Genomic DNA, 15,802 nt, shown 5'->3' with positions numbered 1-15,802 from the left:
ATCGAAAATTTGGCGGCATTGATAGGTGAAACTAACGAGAGTCGGCTGCATTAATATACTTCAACGCACACTGTAGGCGGCGTTTTACAGACGAAGTAAGATCTTCTACCTGGCGTCAAAGTTCGTTAACAATCAGTAAAATTGTTTATAAGAGTGAAAGTTGTTTATTTGCCCTACAAAAATATTCCAGGGTATTTTGAAGGCACGGTTGTACTCATCCTTGGCTTAAATATCTGCAATCAATGCTAAATAAACTACGCAATTTGGGATAGTTATTAGGAGTACTAACAGAAAAGCTGGTAGCGATAGCAGCAGTGTAGTCAGCAGCTTCGACCAGATGAACGCCCGCAAATGCCTTGCTTGTATGACAGCTTAGGTGATCTTTATGACGGCTCAAAGATGCGCAGTTTTAAGCGTAGCCCACTATGGTGCGTTTTTTTTTTTTTATCGCGCACGAAAATGCATCGCGTGCGTGCCCAACGCCCGGCGCTGGCATTGGCAGATTCACTCCGACATGGTCAGCAGCCGAGCGTCGTTTATATACCTATATACCGGGTATTCTAGCTAACTTGAACCAAGGGGTACAAAATAATATATTTTAGGTAGGTCAGTGAAACCAATTGCATACAACTGCCAGCCTCCTTGCGCACTAGAGGCAATTTTTTGTTTTGCAATTACTTAATTAGCTAATTATGTTAATTTTTTTAATATATTAAATATCGACTTTAGGCCAAAAATGTGAATTGGAAAGTTGTAGAGCCCCTTCAGAAACCCCCATTTCATTAATTGCGATAAAGAAAGTCTCACGTGTATCTTTTTTTCCGGGCTCAGAAGAAAGCCCGCGAAATACAAATAATACCAATTGACGAGTGCATTTGTGCACCGCTATTGTGGGGCTCTCAGCCGTGGTTTGAGCTAACGAAATTAACTGCAGCCGTGTCTTCTTGGCCCCGTTAAAGCGGCAGGCCGATATGCCTGCGATGGCTTCTTCATCCGCGTCAGACAGCCGGCCTACGTGACAGTGCAGTAGCAGCGAGAGCGGCGAGCCGACACCACCGAGATTTTAACAAGGCCTCCTTCTCATCCATCAGCGAACGTCACGACAAACGGATGACCGATAAGGTATCAGCCACTGAATGTGCATATACATGCTTGGGTAAAGGGGCGAGATGACATCATGTGACTCGCCTAAAATTAGCGCTGCACCTTCATTTGCCGGTTCTTTATCGTCATCCGCCTGTCGTGATGTAGGCTTCTGCGGTGCGCAGGCCTGGCCAAAATCGCGGTGGCTACCGGCGAGCTCGAGCACGCTCGAACCATCACCAACATTTCTGCCTGCCGCTGCAACGGGACCATCGGGTCACGGCCGCAGCTGATTTCGTTCGCTCAAACCACGACTGAGAGCACCACAATCGCGGCTCACAAATGCGCTAGTTACGTGGTATTATTTGTATTTCGCGGGCCTTCTTCTGAGCCCGGAAAAAAAGATACACGTGAGACTTTCTTTATCGCAATTAATGGAATGGGGGTTTCTGAAGGTGCTCTACAACTTTCCAATTCACATGTTTGGTCTAAAGTCGATATTTAATAAATTAAAGAAATTAACATAACTAGCTAATTAAGTAATTGCAAAACAAAAAATTGCCTGTAGTGCGCAAACTGGCTGGCAGTTGTATGCAATTGGTTTCACTGACCTACCTCGAACATATTACTTTGTATTTTGTAACCCTTGGTTCAAGTTAGCTAGGACACCCGGTGTGTATGTATATATATATATATATATATATATATATATATATATATATATATATATATATATATATATATATATATATATATATCCCCTTCATGGATCACTGCCTTGTCGTGGCGGAGGGGCTTGCGAAACTCGATGAAGTCGTGAGCTCTGCTGTGTAGGGCCACCCAAGATAGACAGGTCACGGCAGAGAGTTCTGACAAAATGTGATTCACTGGAGAAGGTAATGGCAACCCACTCCAGTATTTCCTGCCAAGAAAACCCTATGGTCAGTCACAATACCATTATCGATATGGCGCCGGAAGATGAGCCCCCCAGGTTGGAAGGCGTCCCACATGTTACTGGGGATGAACAAAGGGCGATTCCTAGTAGCTCCAGGACGAATGAAGCGGCTGGGCTAAAGCCAAAAGGACGCTCAGTTGTGGATGTGTCGGGAAGCGACCGGAAAGTCCGATGTTGCAAGGAGATATATCACATAGCAACATGGAATGTAAGATCTATGACGCAAGGTAAACTGGATATCGTCAAGCGAGAAATGGACAGATTGAACATTGATATCTTGGGTATCAGCGAGCTCAAGTGGACCGGAATGGGAGAATTTAACTCCGGCGACCATTATGTCTTTTATTGTGGGCACGAATCCAAGAGAAGGAATGGGGTCGCTCTCATAGTAAACAGAAGAATGGGCAAAGCAGTGCTAGGGTACAACCCCAAAAACGACCGAATGATTTCACTTCGGATCCAAGGTCACCCTTTCAACATAACAGTCATCCAAGTCTATGCGCCGACCGCTGCTGCCGAAGAAGCTGACATTGAGGGATTTTATGCGGACCTACAATGCCTTTTAGACCGCACCCCATCATCAGACGTCGTTTTTCTCATAGGAGACTGGAATGCTAAGGTCGGGAGTGAAGAAATATCCGGAATTACAGGCAAGTTCGGTCTTGGTGAGCCAAATGAACCTGGGCCGAGGATAGTAGAGTTCTGTCAAGAAAACAACCTGACCATAGCGAATACTCATTTTCAACAGCACAAGAGGCGCCTGTACACATGGGTTTCACCGGATGGTCTGTACAGGAATCAGATCGATTATATTATTTGCCGGCAGAGATGGAGAAGCGCTATACAAGCAGTAAAAACAAGGCCTGGGGCCGATTGTGGCACCGATCATCAGCTTCTTGTTGCCAAAATTAAGCTTCGATTGAGGAAAACGCAGAAAACTAGAAGGCCTTTCAGGTATGATCTGGATCAGATTCTATTAGAATATGCTGTGGAAGTGAGGAATCGATTTGAAGAATTAGATCTAGAAGACAAAGAGCCCGAAGAGATGTGGACTGATGTTCGTGATATAATACAAGAAGTTGCTACTAAGGTAGTTCCAAAGCAAAAGAAATGCAAAAAAGCAAACTGGTTATCTGATGAGGCTTTGCAAATAGCTGAGGAAAGGAGGATGGCAAAAGGTATGGGGGAAAGAGAAAGATACAAGGTTCTCAATGCGGATTTTCAGAAAATAGCAAGGAGAGATAAGAATGCCTTCCTGAACATACAGTGTCAAGCAGTTGAGGACAACAGCCAATTAAAGAACACAAGAGCTCTGTATAAGACAATCAAAGATATCAAAGGAAGTTTCTGTGCTAAGCTGGGCGTGATAAAGGACAAACGAGGCAAGGACCTCACTGAAGCCTCAGAGATAAAGAAGAGGTGGCAGGAATACACAGAAGAACTGTACAAGAAGGACCCGGATGTGCAAACCCAACATAGGACGGTTGTGATTACTGATCTCGAGCCGGGCATCCTGAAGAGTGAAGTTGAATGGGCCTTAGCCAGCCTTGCTAAGAACAAAGCTAGCGGAATTGATGGTATTCCAGCTGAGTTGCTTCAAAACCTCAACCACGACGCTGTTAACACACTGCATACATTATGTCAAAAGATTTGGACAACCCTGCAGTGGCCATAGGATTGGAGGAGGTCAGTTTACATCCCCATTCCAAAGAAAGGCAGTGCCAAAGATTCTTCCAACTACCGCACGATCGCGCTTATTTCGCATGCTAGCAAGGTGATGTTAAAAATCCTGCAAGGTAGGCTGCAGCAGTATGTGGATCGGGAGCTTCCGGACGTGCAAGCTGGGTTTCGCAAGGGCAGAGGAACTAGAGACCAAATTGCCAACCTTCGCTGGATCATGGAAAAAGCAAGAGAGTTCCAGAAACCCATTTACTTCTGCTTTATTGATTATGCGAAAGCGTTTGACTGCGTAGATCACAGCAGATTGTGGCAAGCTCTCCAAGAGATGGGAGTTCCAATTCACCTCATCTGTCTCCTCAGGAACCTTTATGAAGGGCAAGAGGCCACAGTCAGAACTAGGCATGGTCTTACTGATTGGTTTCCGATTGAGAAAGGAGTGAGGCAAGGCTGCATACTGTCGCCCTGCCTATTTAACCTATATGCAGAGTGCATCATGAGGAAGGCCGGTCTGGACGAGTCTTCAGCTGGAGTGAAGATTGCTGGAAAACGTATCAACAACCTTAGATATGCGGATGATACCACTTTAATGGCAGAAAGTGAAGTGGAACTCAAGAGACTTCTGATGCGCGTACAAGAAGAGAGTGAGAAGTTTGGGCTTAAACTGAACATTAAAAAGACGAAGATCATGGCGTCTTGCCCTATCAAGTCCTGGAGCATCAATGGACAAGAAGTGGAAGCTGTGACAGATTTTCTGTTCTTGGGCGCCAAGATTACCTCTGAAGGAGACTGCAGCCATGAAATTAGGAGACGCCTGCTTCTGGGAAAGAGAGCAATGGTTAGCCTTGACCGCCTAGTAAAGAGCAGAGACATTAGTCTGCCAACCAAGATCCGTATAACCCGTGCTATGGTCTTTCCAGTTGTGATGTATGGATGCGAGACTGTGAAAAAGACTGACCGCCGAAGAATTGACGCGTAGAATTGTGGTGCTGGCGAAGACTCTTAAGAGTTCCTTGGACTGCCAGAAGATCAAATCAGTCGATATTGTCTACCATAAACCCTGACTGCTCATTGGAGGGTCAAATTCTAAAGTTAAAGCTCAGCTACTTTGGTCATCTGATGAGAAGAGAGGAGTCGCTGGAGAAAGATTTGATGTTGGGAAAGGTTGAGGGTCGCCGGAGAAGGGGTAGGCAGCGAACGCGATGGTTAGATGGCATTCTCGAGGCATTGCAGATGAAGCTATGTGATGTTAAGAAGATAGTGAGAGACCGGAAAGCGTGGCGTGACATGGTCCATAGGGTCACGAAGAGTCGGACACGACTGAACGCCTGAACTGAACATATATATATATATATATATATATATATTATTGCTGCCTAGGTGTGCAGAAAACGGCAATGGCTGTCGCCGTGGGCTTCGAGCTGAGTTTCCTCTCTTTCTTCTGGGTCACGTGTGCTAAGAAATTACACAAGCATCACCCTGCAACAGCTATGACTCGAAATAAGAAGCCACAGTACAAGAGAGGCACCTGAGGTCCGCTGGCAAGACAAGAAACTCATTACAGCCTTCGCGCTCAGCGTGGACATTCGCACGTGTTCCCAGCGGGCGACCCACCGCTATCTTCGCCGAACTCTTCCTACTGCAACAAATTTATGTAATCGCGCACTGAAACTGCCATGAAACTGACCCCCAATGCGCTACGCATTTCTTGAGCAGCCACCTCTGATAGGCATTAGGCGAGGTAGCGCGTGCTCCCCAGCCGATCTTACGCTAAAGACTCGTGCTTTGTTCAGTTTCGTTATTTTATAGTGCATTTATTTCTTTTCTTGAATTTGCTGCCTTTGGTAAACTTCTGCTTTCCATGTCAGCGTCTCTTCGCTCAATTGTTCGGAGACGGCGGTGATCAGAGGATGGTGACAAAGGCGTCATTTCCAACAGCTAAGGCTCCAAATGATGAAGCCATAGCACAAGAGTGGAGTGTGGGGTATACTGGCAAAGCAAACACCTCATTAGCGAGTTTTAGAACAGGGGACCAACAGTTAGGGGAATAGGGTAATTGCGGAGCGCAAGGGTGTGGCTGCGGCCTTCCATTCCTGATCCTTCTCGGAGGTATCTAGATAATCATTGCTGCGGATGTCCCACAGGATACGTCTCCTTTCAACCTCAGCGATCAGCCTGCCACTGAGAGGCCGCTTGCCCATGCTGAAAACGCAAGAATGCACAGGAAACAAAACGATGTTAGCCACTGAACCGCTGCTCTCGCACGCAACGTGCTGGCGAGCAGTTCTCCCTCTTTCAGTGTGGCTCCGCCCAGAAACACGTAATGGCCGCTCAGACTCTCATTAACCTCGTGCCGCTTCCCTCCCCCGGCAGCTGCGCGGTGTCGGCATTTTCTTTGTACCACCAGAACCTTACCAGAACCTAGCGATCGAGTAGTTATCCAGAATTCTCTTTATACGATTGAGGTCGTCGTGCTGCCAAGTTGCTCGCACGCTGTAATTTTAGGCTGGGATTTCCTGTCGCGTCATGCTGCTATTATCGATTGTGCTCGAACTGAAGTGGGTTTCTCGACTTTGCCCGATGCCTTACCAGACGCTTATCATCAAATTCTTGTGCTAAAGCCCTCGTCGCCGAAGATATCGACCTTCCTCCCTGCTCTTCAGTGTTTGTTCGTGTCGCTTGTGCCTCTATTACCGATGACACCGTTCTCTTCACACCAGCCCATACTTTCCTGCGCCGCAAGTGCCTTCCATTGCCCTACGCAGTGCTCGATATTTCCGCTGGCCTTTCCATGTTATGGGTCTCTAACCCAATTAACTCCCCTACTGCTTTGCGCCATGGCGAATGCCTCAGAAGTATTCAGCCAATCGCATCTCTTCTGATCTCTGAGGAACCTGACGACGCGCCGCACTGTGCTGTGACTGCGCTCAGCCCCCCTTCACCTGCGCCCGCTCCCCTCTCTACAGACTTCTTCCTCCGTTCCATAGACGCCGATCTTCCTCCAGAGCAACGCACTCAGCTTTTGAAGCTTCTACATCACTTTCGCTCCTCCTACGACACTCATCAGAGTTTTTTGGGTCAAAATTCTACAGTCACTCATCGCATCGACACCGGCACCCACGCACCACTGCGAAAGCGACCTGACTGTGTTCACTGCCGCTGTGTTCGCTGCTCATCTGCCCAGTCCTGCTGATCAAGTCCTGTTGATCTGCTGAATAAACCTCCCTTTCTTACATAGTATTTAAAGGGCACACCGTACCCGCCGAAAAGTAATGCTCTCGCACTTACACATCATTAGGACTGCTTAACTGCCCGAAGGTTTTTTCTACCTTCTCTAGAATACCGTACTATGAAAAGGAATGGCGTGCATCCTTGCTACGAGATATCATACTTATGGTCTTAAGTAAAATGTAGTCAGTGAGTCAGAAAAGCAGGTGCAAAAAATAAATCAGAAAGCTAACAGCCTCTAGAAGTTTTCACCGCCAAAGGTCATTCTCGAGGAAACACTCGAAGAACTCCATTTTTTCCCCTCTTTTGCAGTCCATATCACCAAGTGAATGCGAACGTTTTTACGTTTACTTAGAGGGTGTGGAACTTTCCTCGTAGGAACACTCATTCTGTGAGCAGTTTAACTTGCCCACAGTGGCCTGCCGAATAATCACTACGCACCAAGTTGGTAATTGTCAGAGATCAGCGACACTTAATTTTGAAGTTGCCACATTTGCATTTCCCTGGAAAGATATCTCACGCGTTCACTCAATATAAATTAATGCCTGCCTCAACAGCAAAAACAAGGGAACCCCACAGCATATGAAATAGATAACTTTACTCGCACTGTGAATGCACGATGTGTCTGTCGGCGTCTACTAGTCATATGCTCGGTCATTACGGTCCAAAGCAGCCTTATCTTGGGGTCTGTTGGGAATTAAAACATTCTCCATTCAGTTCTGGAGTGGTTGGTGCTATGCACCACACAACACCCAGACATTTTTGGATGTGCGTCCCGGCAGCTCCAAGAAAGAAGGCCACAAAGCTGCTGCTTGAAAGGGCATGAAAATGGCGGACGATGGAGCACTCGCCCTCCAAAAAAGTGCTTTCGCCCTATAGCTCAACGAGCACTAATCTGACCCCTACGGCGCGATATAAACTGTACCTAAAGATGTGAACGCATTGCAGCAGCCGCAAATCTCTAACCGAGAGCAGTATGATCCATTTATAAATTTCAGCACTTACCAGTGTTATAATTATTAGAATGTCTCTTCTGTACACACCAATGACCCTGTCAACTGCACAGTCTATCTGCACCAATCAACTGTGAACATCCGACTTGTTTTATGCATGCGCGCACAGTTCATACTTCCCAAACACGCATTAAGAGGACATTGAAATAAACACCAAGATATATTTTTCTGCGGTCTTTAGCTTGTTGCAGGACCTGAAACTTCATGGTCATATTAGCAAAAGGAGTTTCAATGTTATATTTGCATCAAAAGTTTACAATTCATGGCTTGCCACACACACAATACGAGACCTACGTTATAAACTTGTAATTACGTCACAGCGACAAGCCTTAAACGATTTACCCCACAACGAGAGCTCTGACCGCTCTATAGTTAAAATCGGAATGAAATAGTGACTGCAGTTTATAGTGTGTGGGCTATCATTGCAATTCGTGCCACCGTAATTTGATAACTACCTAGATATTCTAGCTCGGGCTCCAAATTTCACTGGCTAAGACAATAAATAAAGGAGATCAGGGACAAGTGAGCTTCCTTACATCTCAACGTATATGAAACGGTGGTCCGGTTTGGTTGTTTGGGGCTGAACATCACAATTCGAATCCGAATATGAGAGAGCCATACTGGAGGGCGCCAGACATTTGGATCATTTGGGGTTCTTTAATGTGCACTGTTGTGACCGGTCATGGTCCGCGCTTGCGCGCACTATTGTTCGCCTGTGGGCATGGTATTGATATGTGCTGTTGGTGCAAGGGCTCTAAGTGAGCCTGTTTCCATGAATCTTTTTGTGTGAGCATGCTTTGCTTTGTCGTGACCCTGCAACTGCCAAGTTGGCCCTGTCAAGGGAACATCAAGAAAGATACAAAGAAACGTCGCCCTGTGAGAAATAGCCGGAAGTGCTTTTGTTCAACTGTTCACCCTTCCCGTCGAGAGGCGCTATTGTCAAGTGAGGAATGCCTATTGCCCAAAGGAGACGATCGGAGTGACACGTCCGCTGACGTGCAGGAGAAGAAAGGAGCATGAGGATTACGGCCATTAGAGGATTTCCCGTGAATGCAGGAAAACGATGAAATTGTGAGAAAGGGACAATGCTGGGAGCAGTATTCGTGGCGCGCACGTTCACTTGGGTTTCTGAGAAGGAAATCCACTTGCCAGAACCAACAATGCGGATCTTTGCAGAAGAATCGAAATTTACCTCCTCGCCGTTCCCAACCTCTACCCGACAACAAGTGACCACGCCCGACGAAACAATAGTGGACCATGTCAGTGCATCAGACCATCAGTGCAGTGATGTAATCGATTGGTTGCCGATATCTGAGGGGTGTGCCCTGGAACTGATTCGTCAGCATCTTCAGAGAGGGGCTGGACATAGGGGGATTTAAGGACGTTGCAGAGCACGAAATGACGCTCTGAGCCCTGGGTAAGCGGCTCATCCAGACTCTTCTCACTATGAACTCTTAACGCTTGCCATTTTGCTGATATACCCTTTTTTCATGTAAATAAGTTTTCTCAAAGTGCCATTAAACCTGCTTATGTATATATTTTACCAATTTCGAAGATTCAATCCTTCATCATCCCGGAGTCTCTGCGCGCTACCAAGTGAAGGCCGGGTCAACTTAGTCCCAGTCCTTTATTGCTTTGTTCTCTCCCGCAGTACCTCGTCTTGAAAGCAGTCGGGCAGGGGGCCGTAATTGAAAGCAGCTGTGGTGGAACTGCCTTGATTCCCCTCATATCTCTGGCCCATTCCTGTGCGCAAAAGACCCCTCCTTGTGTCGAATGCGAGTGTCACCGGCGTGAATTGAAGGAGAGTTCCTTTCGAGAAATCGCGGCTAGGTTGGGACCAGATTCCACAGGTAAGCACGAAATACGTACACTCCTCCCGATATCTAAAAACTTGAGATCTTTCCTCTGAGTAATCAGAATAGGAATATACTGGGCAGACGGGAACAAACTCGTTCAATTTTCTTGCGTGCACTTCTGCCTCTTCTATTTATATGCTTCAATATGCATTTTATAAAGTTTCGTTTTCCAATGCAGTGTATGATATTTGAAAGGTTTGAGCTTAAGTTCTTTTCCGACATATGTTTTACATTTATTTAACTAATTGTAAATTGAACTATTCATCGCGTTGTTAGGCAGATTGGACTTGTTAAAATTTGCTTTAAGGCTTGTTTATTCGAAGCATTGAGTTCCTTTGCTGAAAAGGTCATACCGTGTACAGCGAACCTTAAAGGCATCCGCTCCGTTGGTGAGCCTCCGTTTCCCCGCCGTGTGGGCTGACTGGTCGCCGCGGACGCCGGCTGCCTTTGTTAGCTCCCCCGCGGCTTTCGCAGGTCCCGTCCGAAAGGAGTCGTTGGTGGTGGTCCATACATCGGCAGGTTCCCTTGCCGCAATGCCAAATATGGGCATGCGTAGAGTTTGGCCACTCGACACCGGCATGGCGCAGTCAGCAGTGTCCAGGAAATGTCACTGACCGGCGTCCGCAGCCTCGTGCACGCGCACGAGTCGTCACACTGCTCTGTGACAATACCGGCGCTGCCTTTCGGAAACCCCACACTCACCAGCGACCTAAATACAGATGCTGCTTACCCTACATCTGCACTGGGCCTTCCAGTGAACCTGGCACAGGTCACAACTTCAGCACCGGATTTCACTCAAACCTTTGTGCCTTATGAGCGCTTTTTTTTTACTAAATAAAGAAATATCGTTCACAATACTTATTTTTGGTTTGTCTTCAGTGAATCTTCCAATGAGTTGCAAAAACAGCTCTGTATATATGCGAATGCCTCCAAGCAACGGATTGGCAAAAAAATAGGAAACCATGCAATATATAAATCCGATACTAACATCACCTTACTAGCCAGTAAGTAGGATTGGCTTACAAATATTGCGGTGCCAATGAATTTGAGAGCATGAAACTATTTAGAAGCCATCGAAAAATCAGATGGAAATTATTACGATAGTCGACAAATAAGGCTGGGTTTCCAATATAGAACAGCCAAACAATATGAATTAATATAATTATCTGTTTGAAACTGGAAGTCCAGCATTGTGGGTAGGCCGGCTTTTTATTGGCTCAATATAGACATTTCATCTGTGTTATGTGCCATCTCTCTTGATAAACAAGCCTGCATAGAGGAACCCGTTGAGAGCCTCAATGGCCCGCACGCAGTCCTGGTAGTTGGCCATGGTCACAAAGCCAAATCCCTTGGAAAGCCCTGTGGCCGTGTCACGGATGATGTTCACCTCGGTCACAGTGCCGTATTTGGCAAAGTGTTGCAAGAGCGACTTCTCGTCTGTATCGGTCTCAATGTTGTAGACAAAAAGAACGCGCCCACCAGCATCAGCTGCAGTGGGAGCCGAAGCCATGCCACCCATTGGATACTGGTAGGAGCCAGTCAGTGGGTTGTACCGACAGCGACCCTGAGCACCACTCATGGGTCCAGCACCAGCACCTGGGGGTCCGATGAGCTGATCCTGGGTACCTCGGCCTCCGGGCGGACGTACCTTCTTGGAGTTGTCCACTGCAAACTTGACGAGGAGTGGCTCGGTGGCACCCGGCAGCGTTTGGCCCGTCAGCGCTGCCATGGCAGCTTCGGCGTTCTCCCGGAGATGGTACAATGCGAAAGCTACCCCCTTGTTAGTATCGCCCGAGTCCTCCTTGAGCACCCTGAACTGGATCAGCCGGCCAAAATCAGCAAACAGCTTCTCGGCCTGCTCTGCTGGAAAGTGCTTAGGGATGCCACGGATGTAAAGGTTGGCAGGTTTAATGGTCTCGCCGCCGGGCTGCGCGTATCCCACTTTGATCTTCTTGTTCTGTAGCTGCAAGCCGTTGAGTGTCTCAATGGCTCTCGCTGCATCGCCAGCTCCTTCGTAGTCGACAAAGCCAAAGCCATAGCTGTAACCCGTTGCCTTCTGGCGCACAATCTTGGACGACTTTATGGGACCGATGCTGGTGAAAAGGTTGCGGAACTCCTCGTCCGTCAGGCATTGGGGAAGGTAGTTGATGATCAGGTTGGTCTGGCTATTGCCACCGTCGGCTTCCATGGCTTCGTCTTCTTCCACTGTGCATGCTGGGTCAGGCCCTCACTGTTCGGGTTCGGTTTAGCTTGCTCCCGTCTTGCCAGGAGCTCACAGGACTGATGGCTAGGCTCGGGAGGAAGAAAAAAAAAGGCACTTCCTTCGAAGCACTGCAGCAGGCGTAATTCCGTTTCCTCAACGGTGGGGTCTCGCAACTTCTTTCTCCTCACTCGTTGCCTCTCAGCGGGTTAAACGGCGATTGTTACGGATAGGTGTCTCTGAACGCAACCTAAATGTAACATACACTCTCTGAAGGCAGAAAATGATTACGGTGAAGGTAATTGAATAGAGTTACCATTGTTAAACTGTCTCCTCGGGACTCTGTTCACGGCTGGTTCTGTGGCTATTAAGAATAAAAAACACCACCACCACATCATCATCATCATCATCACCAGCCTGACTATACCCACTGCAGGGCGAAGGCCTCTCCCATATTTCTCCACTTAATCCGGTTCTGTGCTAGCTGCATCCACCTGACCCCTGCGAACTTCTTAATCTCATCCGCCCACCTAACTTTCTGCCACCCTCTGCTACGCTTTCCTTCCCTTGGAATCCAGTTTGTTACCCTAAGCAACCATCGGTTATCCTCTCTTCGCACTACATGTCCTGGCCATGTCCATTTCTTCTTCTTAATTTCCACTAGAATGTCGGTAACTTGAGTTATTTCTCTGACCCACTCTGCACGTTTCCTATCTCTTAATCTCTTATCTTAAAAACACCACATAGTTTAAGCTAAAGGGGAACACCCACCCAGTAATGATCTTGGTACGTTGCGTTTTAATAAACAATGCAGAAAAAGATGAACTTACAGGATTTGAACAGATGTTTCATTCGTACAGTGCTCAAGTAATTACTGTCAATCAATTGCGCCACGGAAGCTTTTTTTTTCTTTATTTCCTTTTAATAATGAAGCAACGAGAATGGCAGGCTTTAAATGCGCTCTGATTCATTTTTACAATATTCCTGATGTCACTAGGTGACGCTGCTCAGAGAACCCTACCGTTGAGAGTACGGAATCACGCTTTCGACAGGTGGGTCAACCGGGCAGCGAGTCAGCGAACCGGCCAGGAAGACAGGAGGGCCCCCAACGCCAGCTGCAAGGAGCAGAAGCGATGGCGGTAAAAAACGACGGGTCCAAGCTGTTAAAAAAAAAAATATACCCAGAAAAATAACAAACAAATATGAAGAAAACAAAAAACGGGTAAAACACTTTGGAAAGACAGAAATTACCAATCGAGATGGGAGAAACATGTGAAAAAATATTCTGAGCAGAGGAGGGCGTTGTTGAAGTACCGGCAGAAGGAAATGCTTGATCAAAACATTTCTGGCATGTCATTTTAGTCAAAGCTATTGTGATCACGTACCTTTAAAAGCTATGGATTACAGAGCTTTTAGACATGGCTTATTATTTTAAAATAGGTCTTGAGGCACGTTATTTGCTAAACCACACATGTAGAATGTCCATGGCAACTAGGCCACAGGAACCTATGTGTGATCAAGGGCAGGAAAACAAAAAAATCTACAGATTCTTGTGGAACAATATTCTATTGAAGAACTCAGGGCCGCTCTCCACATTGTTATGGAGAGAGAAAAAAAAAAGGTCTCTTTACTATGCATCATTATATTGGATCTTCTTCTTTCACGAGTACATACCACCGCCATCATCCCGCGGCGCCGCCTGGCCTGTGGCACGCGCCTAGGTTCGCCATCAGAATAAACGCCAGGCACTCCGTTTCGATCGAGGCGAAACGGAGTGGTGTCCGTGTGCTGCGCGATGTCAGTGAACATTAAAGAGCCCCGTGTCACCAAATGTTCGGAGTCTTTCACTACAGACGTGGCAGGTGTGGATCACTTGGTCTATTGTTTCTTGGTCCTCCTCCCGTCAAAGCAGAAAACGTTTGAGAACTGTTCCCCTGCAGCTGAATTCGTTATCAGGACCATTTGGAATGTCAGTCCTCTTTCGAAAAAGGCGTGCCAGTCATCGGACCACCTTTAAGTGCTGACTAATCATCTACGCTGCATTGTAGTTTTTCCTGCCTGGTGCCGCTTTTTATTTTCTTTTTCTGGTCACAGGATGAGTGGTTCCACGTTCAGAATACATACCGAAGGAGCATTCTTTCGCTGTTCGCGCTGCATCTTTCTCGCCACCCTCCCATCTCCCCCTTCCTAGCATTTCTTTGCCGGAAGCAAAAACGTATTTAAACCCCGACACTGATGATCGCGCTGTCCAGACGAAGACAAGTTCACTTGGCGAAACATTGGCTCGGCTTGCGAACTGAGGCTCCCCCTCTACCCTTGTTCAGTGATCTTTCAAAATCGCCCTATGTTAATTCGGTACTTTAAAAGGAAATTCAATTTGCGTTGCTGCTTTCATTCTTGCGCAGTACGATACCAGGTGTTCGACAAACCCAGTCGAAAAAGACGACAGAAATTTCTGTTGTACTACAGAAATTTCTATCGCACTACAGAAATGTTTGATGTTACTACAGATATTTCTGTCGCGACAACAGACCTTTTGTTGTAAGGTCAGAACTTTGTGTCGTTACGACAAGACATTGTGTTGTAACAACAGAACGTTGTGTTGTTACGTCAGAGCATTTTGTTGTTGCGACAGAACGTTGTGTTGTTACGTCAAAACTTTGTGATGTCGCCGCAGACAACACAATGTTTTGACGTAACAACACAACGTTCTGTCGCAACAACAAAATGTTCTAACGTAACACAACCTTCTGACGTAATTGTAGCGACAATCCAAGGTATGTAGCGACGCCAGGTAGCGAGGTCACAAGAAAAATACTATAATGTGTTCTGCAGTTGCAAGAAAATTTTTTTTCGCGCATGTAGAGCCACCCATATTTTTCTTGTCCCAAATAAAACACTAGGGTTTTCTTTGTTGCGTATAAACATGTTTATTTCAGTTCAAAATACAAACTTCGTAAAGACACTGAACAGTGTTAGAGAGTTCCATGTAGAGGCTAATTTTTTACCAGCCATATTTTTTTTTTCTGCGCGACTACCTCTCTGCCCTCAGTCGCCTTCGAACAACCTTAAAATCAACTCATTGTGCCAAAACAGAGCGCGCCTTGAGTGTCTATCTGCTGCCGTGCATGCATACCGCTAACTGCGCCATTCGCGCGCTCGTCAAGTAGCATCACGGGCGATTGCCGGCGCAGTCTCGACCCCAACACTCATGTTTAGTTCCTTGCAGGGATTATATAGCTTCTCGATGAGTGCGAATGAGTTTCACAGGAACAATCGCAAAGCTACTTCTGTTTTATCTCAGTCCTTAAGACAATCGGATGAATAAATCTTTCTCACCTGTGAAATCTGCTTCCAAATTTGTAGCGATCTCTTCAAATGATCTATCCTTGTTCTCGCGTCGATGATACATTCCATCCTTTAAGCACTACAAAAGATTTGACTCTCGTGGAGCAACCTGATATCACAAGTTCTTGGCCAAAAACGAGGACGGCATATGCTTGCACAAGCAACTTCCCCGCACGTCTCCAGCACTTGCGCGCAGTACTTGCTGGCTCGCGCCCAGCTCGGCGGGACCGACGCTACAGACACGGCAGATGCACGGGCTGTCTCAGGGGAAAAAGGGGCTTTCTGTAAATTTTAGTGCGGTAGAAGGACACGCTAATTTCAGTACGATAGTGGTACGGCGTTTGAAGGGAATTGATTTTCCACTGTAACCTGCCCACCTACACGCATTAGCTCGCTGCAAGGCACCCATTCCTCCGCGGTGGACAACGGGACGAAGAGACAA

The 15,802-nt window shown here is 46.8% G+C and overlaps 1 pseudogene; it reads right to left on the bottom strand.

Moving 5' to 3' along the window:
• Positions 1–11,012: 11,012 nt before the first annotated feature.
• LOC146203867 (ELAV-like protein 1 pseudogene) lies at positions 11,013–12,094 on the bottom strand (annotated as a pseudogene).
• Between the last annotated feature and the right edge of the window lie 3,708 nt (positions 12,095–15,802).

Source organism: Amblyomma maculatum, chromosome 1 (genome assembly GCF_055883805.1).
Source record: "Amblyomma maculatum isolate TAMU_Amacu chromosome 1, ASM5588380v1, whole genome shotgun sequence".
NCBI lineage: Eukaryota > Metazoa > Arthropoda > Arachnida > Ixodida > Ixodidae > Amblyomma > Amblyomma maculatum.
This window is presented reverse-complemented; position numbering and strand designations above follow the sequence as displayed.